This window comes from Symphalangus syndactylus, chromosome 3, assembly GCF_028878055.3.
Source record: "Symphalangus syndactylus isolate Jambi chromosome 3, NHGRI_mSymSyn1-v2.1_pri, whole genome shotgun sequence".
Classification (NCBI taxonomy): domain Eukaryota; kingdom Metazoa; phylum Chordata; class Mammalia; order Primates; family Hylobatidae; genus Symphalangus; species Symphalangus syndactylus.
Window position 1 is genome coordinate 5784896 of NC_072425.2, and position 14094 is coordinate 5798989.

Consider the following 14094-nt stretch of genomic DNA (forward strand, 5'->3'; position numbering starts at 1 on the left):
TCTTAGCGCTTAGCATGTCCAATTGCAGTTTCTACAGAAAGAGTGTTTCAGAACGGCTCAATCAAAAGTAAGGTTCAACTCTGTTAGTTGAATGCACAGAACAGAAAGAATTTTCACAGAATGCTACTGTGTAGTTTATATTTGAATATATTCCTTTTTCCACTATTACCCTCTTAGCGCTCCGAATGTCCACTTGCTTTTTCTACAGAAAGAGTGTTCAGAACTGCGCAATCAAAAGTATGGTTTAACTCTGTTAGCTTAATGAACATATCAGAAATAAGTTTCACACAATGCTTCTGTGTAGTTTTTATTTGAAGATATTATTTTTCCCAATAGAGGCCTCTTAGCGCTCAGAATGTCCAATTGCAGTTTCTACAGAAAGAGTGTTTCAGAAAGGCTCAATCAAAAGTAAGGTTCAACTCTGTTAGTTGAATGCACAGAACAGAAAGAAGTTTCATACAATGCTTCTGTGTAGTTTATATTTGAACATATTCTTTTTTCCACTATTACCCACTTAGCGCTACGAATGTCCAGTTGCATTTTCTACAGACAGAGTGTTTCAAAACTGCTCAATCAAAAGTATGGTTTAACTGTGTTTGCTGAATGCTCAGATCAGAAAGAAGTTTCACAGAATGCTTCTGTGTAGTTTATATTTGAATATATTAATTTTTCCACTACTACTCTCTTAGCGCTCCAAATGTCCAGTTGCATTTTCAACAGAAAGAGAGTTCAGATCTGCTCAATCAAAAGTATGGTTTAACTCTGTTAGCTGAATGCACAGATCAGAAAGAAGTTTCACCGAATGATTCTGTGTAGTTTATATTTGGAGACATTCCTTTTTCCACTATTACCGTCTTAGCGCTCCGAATCTCCACTTGCATTTTCTACAGAAAGAGTGTTTCAGAACGGCTCAATCAAAACTAAGGTTGAACTCTTTTAGTTGAACAAACAGAACAGAAAGAAGTTTCACACAATTCTTCTGTGTAGTTTTTATTTGTAGACATTCTTTTTCCCAATATAGGCCTCTTAGCGCTCAGAATGTCCAATTTCAGTTTCTACAGAAATAGTGTTTCAGAACGGCTCAATCAAAAGTAAGGTTCAACTCTGTTAGTTGAATGCACAGAACAGAAAGAAGTTTCATACAATGCTTCTGTGTAGTTTATATTTGAACATATTCTTTTTTCCACTATTACCCACTTAGCGCTACGAATGTCCAGTTGCATTTTCTACAGACAGAGTGTTTCAAAACTGCTCAATCAAAAGTATGGTTTAACTCTGTTAGCTGAATGCTCAGATCAGAAAGAAGTTTCACAGAATGCTTCTGTGTAGTTTATATTTGAATATATTCCTTTTTCCACTACTACGCTCTTAGCGCTCCAACTGTCCAGTTGCATTTTCTACAGAAAGAGTGTTCAGATCTGCTCAATCAAAAGTATGGTTTAACTCTGTTAGCTGAATGCACAGATCAGAAAGAAGTTTCACCGAATGATTCTGTGTAGTTTATATTTGAAGACATTCCTTTTTCCACTATTACCCTCTTAGCGCTCCGAATCTCCACTTGCATTTTCTACAAAAAGAGTGTTTGATAACTGCTCAATCAAAAATATGTTTTATCTCTGTTAACTGAATTTACAGATCAGAAATAAGTTTCACAGAATGCATCTGTGTAGTTTTTATTTGAAGATATTCTTTTTCAAAATGTAGGCCTCTTAGCGCTTAGCATGTCCAATTGCAGTTTCTACAAAAAGAGTGTTTCAGAACGGCTCAATCAAAAGTAAGGTTCAACTCTGTTAGTTGAATGCACAGAACAGAAAGAATTTTCACAGAATGCTACTGTGTAGTTTATATTTGAATATATTCCTTTTTCCACTATTACCCTCTTAGCGCTCCGAATGTCCACTTGCTTTTTCTACAGAAAGAGTGTTCAGAACTGCGCAATCAAAAGTATGGTTTAACTCTGTTAGCTTAATGAACATATCGGAAATAAGTTTCACACAATGCTTCTGTGTAGTTTTTATTTGAAGATATTATTTTTCCCAATATAGGCCTCTTAGCGCTCAGAATGTCCAATTGCAGTTTCTACAGAAAGAGTGTTTCTGAAAGGGTCAATCAAAAGTAAGGTTCAACTCTGTTAGTTGAATGCACAGAACAGAAAGAAGTTTCATACAATGCTTCTGTGTAGTTTATATTTGAACATATTCTTTTTTCCACTATTACCCACTTAGCGCTACGAATGTCCAGTTGCATTTTCTACAGACAGAGTGTTTCAAAACTGCTCAATCAAAAGTATGGTTTAACTCTGTTTGCTGAATGCTCAGATCAGAAAGAAGTTTCACAGAATGCTTCTGTGTAGTTTATATTTGAATATATTCCTTTTTCCACTACTACTCTCTTAGCGCTCCAAATGTCCAGTTGCATTTTCTACAGAAAGAGAGTTCAGATCTGCTCAATCAAAAGTATGGTTTAACTCTGTTAGCTGAATGCACAGATCAGAAATATGTTTCACAGAATGATTCTGTGTAGTTTATATTTGGAGACATTCCTTTTTCCACTATTGCCCTCTTAGCGCTCCGAATCTCCACTTGCATTTTCTACAGAAAGAGTGTTTCAGAACGGCTCAATCAAAACTAAGGTTCAACTCTTTTAGTTGAACAAACAGAACAGAAAGAAGTTTCACACAATTCTTCTGTGTAGTTTTTATTTGTAGACATTCTTTTTCCCAATATAGGCCTCTTAGCGCTCAGAATGTCCAATTGCAGTTTCTACAGAAAGAGTGTTTCAGAACGGCTCAATCAAAAGTAAGGTTCAACTCTGTTAGTTGAATGCACAGAACAGAAAGAAGTTTCATACAATGCTTCTGTGTAGTTTATATTTGAACATATTCTTTTTTCCACTAGTACCCACTTTGCGCTACGAATGTCCAGTTGCATTTTCTACAGACAGAGTGTTTCAAAACTGCTCAATCAAAAGTATGGTTTAACTCTGTTAGCTGAATGCTCAGATCAGAAAGAAGTTTCACAGAATGCTTCTGTGTAGTTTATATTTGAATATATTCCTATTTCCACTACTACGCTCTTAGCGCTCCAAATGTCCAGTTGCATTTTCTACAGAAAGAGTGTTCAGATCTGCTCAATCAAAAGTATGGTTTAACTCTGTTAGCTGAATGCACAGATCAGAAAGAAGTTTCACTGAATGATTCTTTGTAGTTTATATTTGAAGACATTCCTTTTTCCACTATTACCCGCTTAGCGCTCCAAATCTCCACTTGCATTTTCTACAAAAAGAGTGTTTCATAACTGCTCAATCAAAAATATGTTTTATCTCGGTTAACTGAATTTACAGATCAGAAATAAGTTTCACAGAATGCATCTGTGTAGTTTTTATTTGAAGATATTCTTTTTCAAAATGTAGGCCTCTTAGCGCTTAGCATGTCCAATTGCAGTTTCTACAGAAAGAGTGTTTCAGAACGGCTCAATCAAAAGTAAGGTTCAACTCTGTTAGTTGAATGCACAGAACAGAAAGAATTTTCACAGAATGCTACTGTGTAGTTTATATTTGAATATATTCCTTTTTCCACTATTACCCTCTTAGCGCTCCGAATGTCCACTTGCATTTTCTACAGAAAGAGTGTTCAGAACTGCGAAATCAAAAGTATGGTTTAACTCTGTTAGCTTAATGAACATATCAGAAATAAGTTTCACACAATGCTTCTGTGTAGTTTTTATTTGAAGATATTATTTTTCCCAATAGAGGCCTCTTAGCGCTCAGAATGTCCACTTGCAGTTTCTACAGAAAGAGTGTTTCAGAAAGGCTCAATCAAAAGTAAGGTTCAACTCTGTTAATTGAATGCACAGAACAGAAAGAAGTTTCATACAATGCTTCTGTGTAGTTTATATTTGAACATATTCTTTTTTCCACTATTACCCACTTAGCGCTACGAATGTCCAGTTGCATTTTCTACAGACAGAGTGTTTCAAAACTGCTCAATCAAAAGTATGGTTTAACTCTGTTAGCTGAATGCTCAGATCAGAAAGAAGTTTCACAGAATGCTTCTGTGTAGTTTATATTTGAATATATTCCTTTTTCCACTACTACTCTCTTAGCGCTCCAAATGTCCAGTTGCATTTTCTACAGAAAGAGAGTTCAGATCTGCTCAATCAAAAGTATGGTTTAACTCTGTTAGCTGAATGCACAGATCAGAAAGAAGTTTCACCGAATGATTCTGTGTAGTTTATATTTGGAGACATTCCTTTTTCCACTATTACCCTCTTAGCGCTCCGAATCTCCACTTGCATTTTCTACAGAAAGAGTGTTTCAGAACGGCTCAATCAAAACTAAGGTTCAACTCTTTTAGTTGAACAAACAGAACAGAAAGAAGTTTCACACAATTCTTCTGTGTAGTTTTTATTTGTAGACATTCTTTTTCCCAGTATAGGCCTCTTAGCGCTCAGAATGTCCAATTGCAGTTTCTACAGAAAGAGTGTTTCAGAACGGCTCAATCAAAAGTAAGGTTCAACTCTGTTAGTTGAATGCACAGAACAGAAAGAAGTTTCATACAATGCTTCTGTGTAGTTTATATTTGAACATATTCTTTTTTCCACTATTACCCACTTAGCGCTACGAATGTCCAGTTGCATTTTCTACAGACAGAGTGTTTCAAAACTGCTCAATCAAAAGTATGGTTTAACTCTGTTAGCTGAATGTTCAGATCAGAAGGAAGTTTCACAGAATGCTTCTGTGTAGTTTATATTTGAATATATTCCTTTTTCCACTACTACGCTCTTAGCGCTCCAAATGTCCAGTTGCATTTTCTACAGAAAGAGTGTTCAGATCTGCTCAATCAAAAGTATGGTTTAACTCTGTTAGCTGAATGCACAGATCAGAAAGAAGTTTCACCGAATGATTCTGTGTAGTTTATATTTGAAGACATTCCTTTTTCCACTATTACCATCTTAGCGCTCCGAATCTCCACTTGCATTTTCTACAAAAAGAGTGTTTCATAACTGCACAATCAAAAATATGTTTTATCTCTGTTAACTGAATTTACAGATCAGAAATAAGTTTCACAGAATGCATCTGTGTAGTTTTTATTTGAAGATATTCTTTTCCAAATATAGGCCTCTTAGCGCTTAGCATGTCCAATTGCAGTTTCTACAGAAAGAGTGTTTCAGAACGGCTCAATCAAAAGTAAGGTTCAACTCTGTTAGTTGAATGCACAGAACAGAAAGAATTTTCACAGAATGCTACTGTGTAGTTTATATTTGAATATATTCCTTTTTCCACTATTACCCTCTTAGCGCTCCGAATGTCCACTTGCATTTTCTACAGAAAGAGTGTTCAGAACTGCGCAATCAAAAGTATGGTTTAACTCTGTTAGCTTAATGAACATATCAGAAATAAGTTTCACACAATGCTTCTGTGTAGTTTTTATTTGAAGATATTATTTTTCCCAATATAGGCCTCTTAGCGCTCAGAATGTCCACTTGCAGTTTCTACAGAAAGAGTGTTTCAGAAAGGCTCAATCAAAAGTAAGGTTCAACTCTGTTAATTGAATGCACAGAACAGAAAGAAGTTTCATACAATACTTCTGTGTAGTTTATATTTGAACATATTCTTTTTTCCACTATTACCCACTTAGCGCTACGAATGTCCAGTTGCATTTTCTACAGACAGAGTGTTTCAAAACTGCTCAATCAAAAGTATGGTTTAACTCTGTTAGCTGAATGCTCAGATCAGAAAGAAGTTTCACAGAATGCTTCTGTGTAGTTTATATTTGAATATATTCCTTTTTCCACTACTACTCTCTTAGCGCTCCAAATGTCCAGTTGCATTTTCTACAGAAAGAGAGTTCAGATCTGCTCAATCAAAAGTATGGTTTAATTCTGTTAGCTGAATGCACAGATCAGAAAGAAGTTTCACCGAATGATTCTGTGTAGTTTATATTTGGAGACATTCCTTTTTCCACTATTACCCTCTTAGCGCTCCGAATCTCCACTTGCATTTTCTACAGAAAGAGTGTTTCAGAACGGCTCAATCAAAACTAAGGTTCAACTCTTTTAGTTGAACAAACAGAACAGAAAGAAGTTTCACACAATTCTTCTGTGTAGTTTTTATTTGTAGACATTCTTTTTCCCAATATAGGCCTCTTAGCGCTCAGAATGTCCAATTGCAGTTTCTACAGAAAGAGTGTTTCAGAACGGCTCAATCAAAAGTAAGGTTCAACTCTGTTAGTTGAATGCACAGAACAGAAAGAAGTTTCATACAATGCTTCTGTGTAGTTTATATTTGAACATATTCTTTTTTCCACTATTACCCACTTAGCGCTACGAATGTCCAGTTGCATTTTCTACAGACAGAGTGTTTCAAAACTGCTCAATCAAAAGTATGGTTTAACTCTGTTAGCTGAATGTTCAGATCAGAAGGAAGTTTCACAGAATGCTTCTGTGTAGTTTATATTTGAATATATTCCTTTTTCCACTACTACGCTCTTAGCGCTCCAAATGTCCAGTTGCATTTTCTACAGAAAGAGTGTTCAGATCTGCTCAATCAAAAGTATGGTTTAACTCTGTTAGCTGAATGCACAGATCAGAAAGAAGTTTCACCGAATGATTCTGTGTAGTTTATATTTGAAGACATTCCTTTTTCAACTATTACTCTCTTAGCGCTCCGAATCTCCACTTGCATTTTCTACAAAAAGAGTGTTTCATAACTGCTCAATCAAAAATATGTTTTATCTCTGTTAACTGAATTTACAGATCAGAAATAAGTTTCACAGAATGCATCTGTGTAGTTTTTATTTGAAGATATTCTTTTTCCCAATGTAGGCCTCTTAGCGCTTAGCATGTCCAATTGCAGTTTCTACAGAAAGAGTGTTTCAGAACGGCTCAATCAAAAGTAAGGTTCAACTCTGTTAGTTGAATGCACAGAACAGAAAGAATTTTCACAGAATGCTGCTGTGTAGTTTATATTTGAATATATTCCTTTTTCCACTATTACCCTCTTAGCGCTCCGAATGTCCACTTGCATTTTCTACAGAAAGAGTGTTCAGAACTGCGCAATCAAAAGTATGGTTTAACTCTGTTAGATTAATGAACATATCAGAAATAAGTTTCACACAATGCTTCTGTGTAGTTTTTATTTGAAGATATTATTTTTCCCAATAGAGGCCTCTTAGCGCTCAGAATGTCCAATTGCAGTTTCTACAGAAAGAGTGTTTCAGAAAGGCTCAATCAAAAGTAAGGTTCAACTCTGTTAGTTGAATGCACAGAACAGAAAGAAGTTTCATACAATGCTTCTGTGTAGTTTATATTTGAACATATTCTTTTTTCCACTATTACCCACTTAGCGCTACGAATGTCCAGTTGCATTTTCTACAGACAGAGTGTTTCAAAACTGCTCAATCAAAAGTATGGTTTAACTCTGTTAGCTGAATGCTCAGATCAGAAAGAAGTTTCACAGAATCCTTCTGTGTAGTTTATATTTGAATATATTCCTTTTTCCACTATTACTCTCTTAGCGCTCCAAATGTCCAGTTGCATTTTCTACAGAAAGAGAGTTCAGATCTGCTCAATCAAAAGTATGGTTTAACTCTGTTAGCTGAATGCACAGATCAGAAAGAAGTTTCACCGAATGATTCTGTGTAGTTTATATTTGGAGACATTCCTTTTTCCACTATTACCCTCTTAGCGCTCCGAATCTCCACTTGCATTTTCTACAGAAAGAGTGTTTCAGAACGGTTCAATCAAAACTAAGGTTCAACTCTTTTAGTTGAACAAACAGAACAGAAAGGAGTTTCACACAATTCTTCTGTGTAGTTTTTATTTGTAGACATTCTTTTTCCCAATATAGGCCTATTAGCGCTCAGAATGTCCAATTGCAGTTTCTACAGAAAGAGTGTTTCAGAACGGCTCAATCAAAAGTAAGGTTCAACTCTGTTAGTTGAATGCACAGAACAGAAAGAAGTTTCATACAATGCTTCTGTGTAGTTTATATTTGAACATATTCTTTTTTCCACTATTACCCACTTAGCGCTACGAATGTCCAGTTGCATTTTCTACAGACAGAGTGTTTCAAAACTGCTCAATCAAAAGTATGGTTTAACTCTGTTAGCTGAATGTTCAGATCAGAAAGAAGTTTCACAGAATGCTTCTGTGTAGTTTATATTTGAATATATTCCTTTTTCCACTACTACGCTCTTAGCGCTCCAAATGTCCAGTTGCATTTTCTACAGAAAGAGTGTTCAGATCTGCTCAATCAAAAGTATGGTTTAACTCTGTTAGCTGAATGCACAGATCAGAAAGATGTTTCACCGAATGATTCTGTGTAGTTTATATTTGAAGACATTCCTTTTTCCACTATTACTCTCTTAGCGCTCCGAATCTCCACTTGCATTTTCTACAAAAAGAGTGTTTCATAACTGCTCAATCAAAAATATGTTTTATCTCTGTTAACTGAATTTACAGATCAGAAATAAGTTTCACAGAATGCATCTGTGTAGTTTTTATTTGAAGATATTCTTTTTCCCATTGTAGGCCTCTTAGCGCTTAGCATGTCCAATTGCCGTTTCTACAGAAAGAGTGTTTCAGAACGGCTCAATCAAAAGTAAGGTTCAACTCTGTTAGTTGAATGCACAGAACAGAAAGAATTTTCACAGAATGCTACTGTGTAGTTTATATTTGAATATATTCCTTTTTCCACTATTACCCTCTTAGCGCTCCGAATGTCCACTTGAATTTTCTACAGAAAGAGTGTACAGAACTGCGCAATCAAAAGTATGGTTTAACTCTGTTAGCTTAATGAATATATCAGAAATAAGTTTCACACAATGCTTCTGTGTAGTTTTTATTTGAAGATATTATTTTTCCCAATAGAGGCCTCTTAGCGCTCAGAATGTCCAATTGCAGTTTCTACAGAAAGAGTGTTTCAGAAAGGCTCAATCAAAAGTAAGGTTCAACTCTGTTAGTTGAATGCACAGAACAGAAAGAAGTTTCATACAATGCTTCTGTGTAGTTTATATTTGAACATATTCTTTTTTCCACTATTACCCACTTAGCGCTACGAATGTCCAGTTGCATTTTCTACAGACAGAGTGTTTCAAAACTGCTCAATCAAAAGTATGGTTTAACTCTGTTAGCTGAATGCTCAGATCAGAAAGAAGTTTCACAGAATGCTTCTGTGTAGTTTATATTTGAATATATTCCTTTTTCCACTACTACTCTCTTAGCGCTCCAAATGTCCAGTTGCATTTTCTACAGAAAGAGAGTTCAGATCTGCTCAATCAAATTATGGTTTAACTCTGTTAGCTGAATGCACAGATCAGAAAGAAGTTTCACCGAATGATTCTGTGAAGTTTATATTTGGAGACATTCCTTTTTCCACTATTACCCTCTTAGCGCTCCGAATCTCCACTTGCATTTTCTACAGAAAGAGTGTTTCAGAACGGCTCAATCAAAACTAAGGTTCAACTCTTTTAGTTGAACAAACAGAAGAGAAAGAAGTTTCACACAATTCTTCTGTGTAGTTTTTATTTGTAGACATTCTTTTTCCCAATATACGCCTCTTAGCGCTCAGAATGTCCAATTGCAGTTTCTACAGAAAGAGTGTTTCAGAACGGCTCAATCAAAAGTAAGGTTCAACTCTGTTAGTTGAATGCACAGAACAGAAAGAAGTTTCATACAATGCTTCTGTGTAGTTTATATTTGAACATATTCTTTTTTCCACTATTACCCACTTAGCGCTACGAATGTCCAGTTGCATTTTCTACAGACAGAGTGTTTCAAAACTGCTCAATCAAAAGTATGGTTTAACTCTGTTAGCTGAATGTTCAGATCAGAAGGAAGTTTCACAGAATGCTTCTGTGTAGTTTATATTTGAATATATTCCTTTTTCCACTACTACGGTCTTAGCGCTCCAAATGTCCAGTTGCATTTTCTACAGAAAGAGTGTTCAGATCTGCTCAATCAAAAGTATGGTTTAACTCTGTTAGCTGAATGCACAGATAAGAAAGAAGTTTCACCGAATGATTCTGTGTAGTTTATATTTGAAGACATTCCTTTTTCCACTATTACTCTCTTAGCGCTCCGAATCTCCACTTGCATTTTCTACAAAAAGAGTGTTTCATAACTGCTCAATCAAAAATATGTTTTATCTCTGTTAACTGAATTTACAGATCAGAAATAAGTTTCACAGAATGCATCTGTGTAGTTTTTATTTGAAGATATTCTTTTTCCCAATGTAGGCCTCTTAGCGCTTAGCATGTCCAATTGCAGTTTCTACAGAAAGAGTGTTTCAGAACGGCTCAATCAAAAGTAAGGTTCAACTCTGTTAGTTGAATGCACAGAACAGAAAGAATTTTCACAGAATGCTACTGTGTAGTTTATATTTGAATATATTCCTTTTTCCACTATTAACCTCTTAGCGCTCCGAATGTCCACTTGCATTTTCTACAGAAAGAGTGTTCAGAACTGCGCAATCAAAAGTATGGTTTAACTCTGTTAGCTTAATGAACATATCAGAAATAAGTTTCACACAATGCTTCTGTGTAGTTTTTATTTGAAGATATTATTTTTCCCAATAGAGGCCTCTTAGCGCTCAGAATGTCCAATTGCAGTTTCTACAGAAAGAGTGTTTCAGAAAGGCTCAATCAAAAGTAAGGTTCAACTCTGTTAGTTGAATGCACAGAACAGAAAGAAGTTTCATACAATGCTTCTGTGTAGTTTATATTTGAACATATTCTTTTTTCCACTATTACCCACTTAGCGCTACGAATGTCCAGTTGCATTTTCTACAGACCGAGTGTTTCAAAACTGCTCAATCAAAAGTATGGTTTAACTCTGTTAGCTGAATGCTCAGATCAGAAAGAAGTTTCACAGAATCCTTCTGTGTAGTTTATATTTGAATATATTCCTTTTTCCACTATTACTCTCTTAGCGCTCCAAATGTCCAGTTGCATTTTCTACAGAAAGAGAGTTCAGATCTGCTCAATCAAAAGTATGGTTTAACTCTGTTAGCTGAATGCACAGATCAGAAAGAAGTTTCACCGAATGATTCTGTGTAGTTTATATTTGGAGACATTCCTTTTTCCACTATTACCCTCTTAGCGCTCCGAATCTCCACTTGCATTTTCTACAGAAAGAGTGTTTCAGAACGGCTCAATCAAAACTAAGGTTCAACTCTTTTAGTTGAACAAACAGAAGAGAAAGAAGTTTCACACAATTCTTCTGTGTAGTTTTTATTTGTAGACATTCTTTTCCCCAATATACGCCTCTTAGCGCTCAGAATGTCCAATTGCAGTTTCTACAGAAAGAGTGTTTCAGAACGGCTCAATCAAAAGTAAGGTTCAACTCTGTTAGTTGAATGCACAGAACAGAAAGAAGTTTCATACAATGCTTCTGTGTAGTTTATATTTGAACATATTCTTTTTTCCACTATTACCCACTTAGCGCTACGAATGTCCAGTTGCATTTTCTACAGACAGAGTGTTTCAAAACTGCTCAATCAAAAGTATGGTTTAACTCTGTTAGCTGAATGCTCAGATCAGAAAGAAGTTTCGCAGAATGCTTCTGTGTAGTTTATATTTGAATATATTCCTTTTTCCACTACTACGCTCTTAGCGCTCCAAATGTCCAGTTGCATTTTCTACAGAAAGAGTGTTCAGATCTGCTCAATCAAAAGTATGGTTTAACTCTGTTAGCTGAATGCACAGATCAGAAAGAAGTTTCACCGAATGATTCTGTGTAGTTTATATTTGAAGACATTCCATTTTCCACTATTACCCTCTTAGCGCTCCGAATCTCCACTTGCATTTTCTACAAAAAGAGTGTTTCATAACTGCTCAATCAAAAATATGTTTTATCTCTGTTAACTGAATTTACAGATCAGAAATAAGTTTCACAGAATGCATCTGTGTAGTTTTTATTTGAAGATATTCTTTTCCAAATATAGGCCTCTTAGCGCTTAGCATGTCCAATTGCAATTTCTACAGAAAGAGTGTTTCAGAACGGCTCAATCAAAAGTAAGGTTCAACTCTGTTAGTTGAATGCACAGAACAGAAAGAATTTTCACAGAATGCTACTGTGTAGTTTATATTTGAATATATTCCTTTTTCCACTATTACCCTCTTAGCGCTCCGAATGTCCACTTGCATTTTCTACAGAAAGAGTGTTCAGAACTGCGCAATCAAAAGTATGGTTTAACTCTGTTAGCTTAATGAACATATCAGAAATAAGTTTCACACAATGCTTCTGTGTAGTTTTTATTTGAAGATATTATTTTTCCCAATATAGGCCTCTTAGCGCTCAGAATGTCCAATTGCAGTTTCTACAGAAAGAGAGTTTCAGAAAGGCTCAATCAAAAGTAAGGTTCAACTCTGTTAGTTGAATGCACAGAACAGAAAGAAGTTTCATACAATGTTTCTGTGTAGTTTATATTTGAACATATTCTTTTTACCACTATTACCCACTTAGCGCTACGAATGTCCAGTTGCATTTTCTACAGACAGAGTGTTTCAAAACTGCTCAATCAAAAGTATGGTTTAACTCTGTTAGCTGAATGCTCAGATCAGAAAGAAGTTTCACAGAATCCTTCTGTGTAGTTTATATTTGAATATATTCCTTTTTCCACTATTACTCTCTTAGCGCTCCAAATGTCCAGTTGCATTTTCTACAGAAAGAGAGTTCAGATCTGCTCAATCAAAAGTATGGTTTAACTCTGTTAGCTGAATGCACAGATCAGAAAGAAGTTTCACCGAATGATTCTGTGTAGTTTATATTTGGAGACATTCCTTTTTCCACTATTACCCTCTTAGCGCTCCGAATCTCCACTTGCATTTTCTACAGAAAGAGTGTTTCAGAACGGCTCAATCAAAACTAAGGTTCAACTCTTTTAGTTGAACAAACAGAAGAGAAAGAAGTTTCACACAATTCTTCTGTGTAGTTTTTATTTGTAGACATTCTTTTTCCCAATATACGCCTCTTAGCGCTCAGAATGTCCAATTGCAGTTTCTACAGAAAGAGTGTTTCAGAACGGCTCAATCAAAAGTAAGGTTCAACTCTGTTAGTTGAATGCACAGAACAGAAAGAAGTTTCATACAATGCTTCTGTGTAGTTTATATTTGAACATATTCTTTTTTCCACTATTACCCACTTAGCGCTACGAATGTCCAGTTGCATTTTCTACAGACAGAGTGTTTCAAAACTGCTCAATCAAAAGTATGGTTTAACTCTGTTAGCTGAATGCTCAGATCAGAAAGAAGTTTCGCAGAATGCTTCTGTGTAGTTTATATTTGAATATATTCCTTTTTCCACTACTACGCTCTTAGCGCTCCAAATGTCCAGTTGCATTTTCTACAGAAAGAGTGTTCAGATCTGCTCAATCAAAAGTATGGTTTAACTCTGTTAGCTGAATGCACAGATCAGAAAGAAGTTTCACCGGATGATTCTGTGTAGTTTATATTTGAAGACATTCCATTTTCCACTATTACCCTCTTAGCGCTCCGAATCTCCACTTGCATTTTCTACAAAAAGAGTGTTTCATAACTGCTCAATCAAAAATATGTTTTATCTCTGTTAACTGAATTTACAGATCAGAAATAAGTTTCACAGAATGCATCTGTGTAGTTTTTATTTGAAGATATTCTTTTCCAAATATAGGCCTCTTAGCGCTTAGCATGTCCAATTGCAGTTTCTACAGAAAGAGTGTTTCAGAACGGCTCAATCAAAAGTAAGGTTCAACTCTGTTAGTTGAATGCACAGAACAGAAAGAATTTTCACAGAATGCTACTGTGTAGTTTATATTTGAATATATTCCTTTTTCCACTATTACCCTCTTAGCGCTCCGAATGTCCACTTGCATTTTCTACAGAAAGAGTGCTCAGAACTGCGCAATCAAAAGTATGGTTTAACTCTGTTAGCTTAATGAACATATCAGAAATAAGTTTCACACAATGCTTCTGTGTAGTTTTTATTTGAAGATATTATTTTTCCCAATATAGGCCTCTTAGCGCTCAGAATGTCCAATTGCAGTTTCTACAGAAAGAGTGTTTCAGAAAGGCTCAATCAAAAGTAAGGTTCAACTCTTTTAGTTGAATGCACAGAA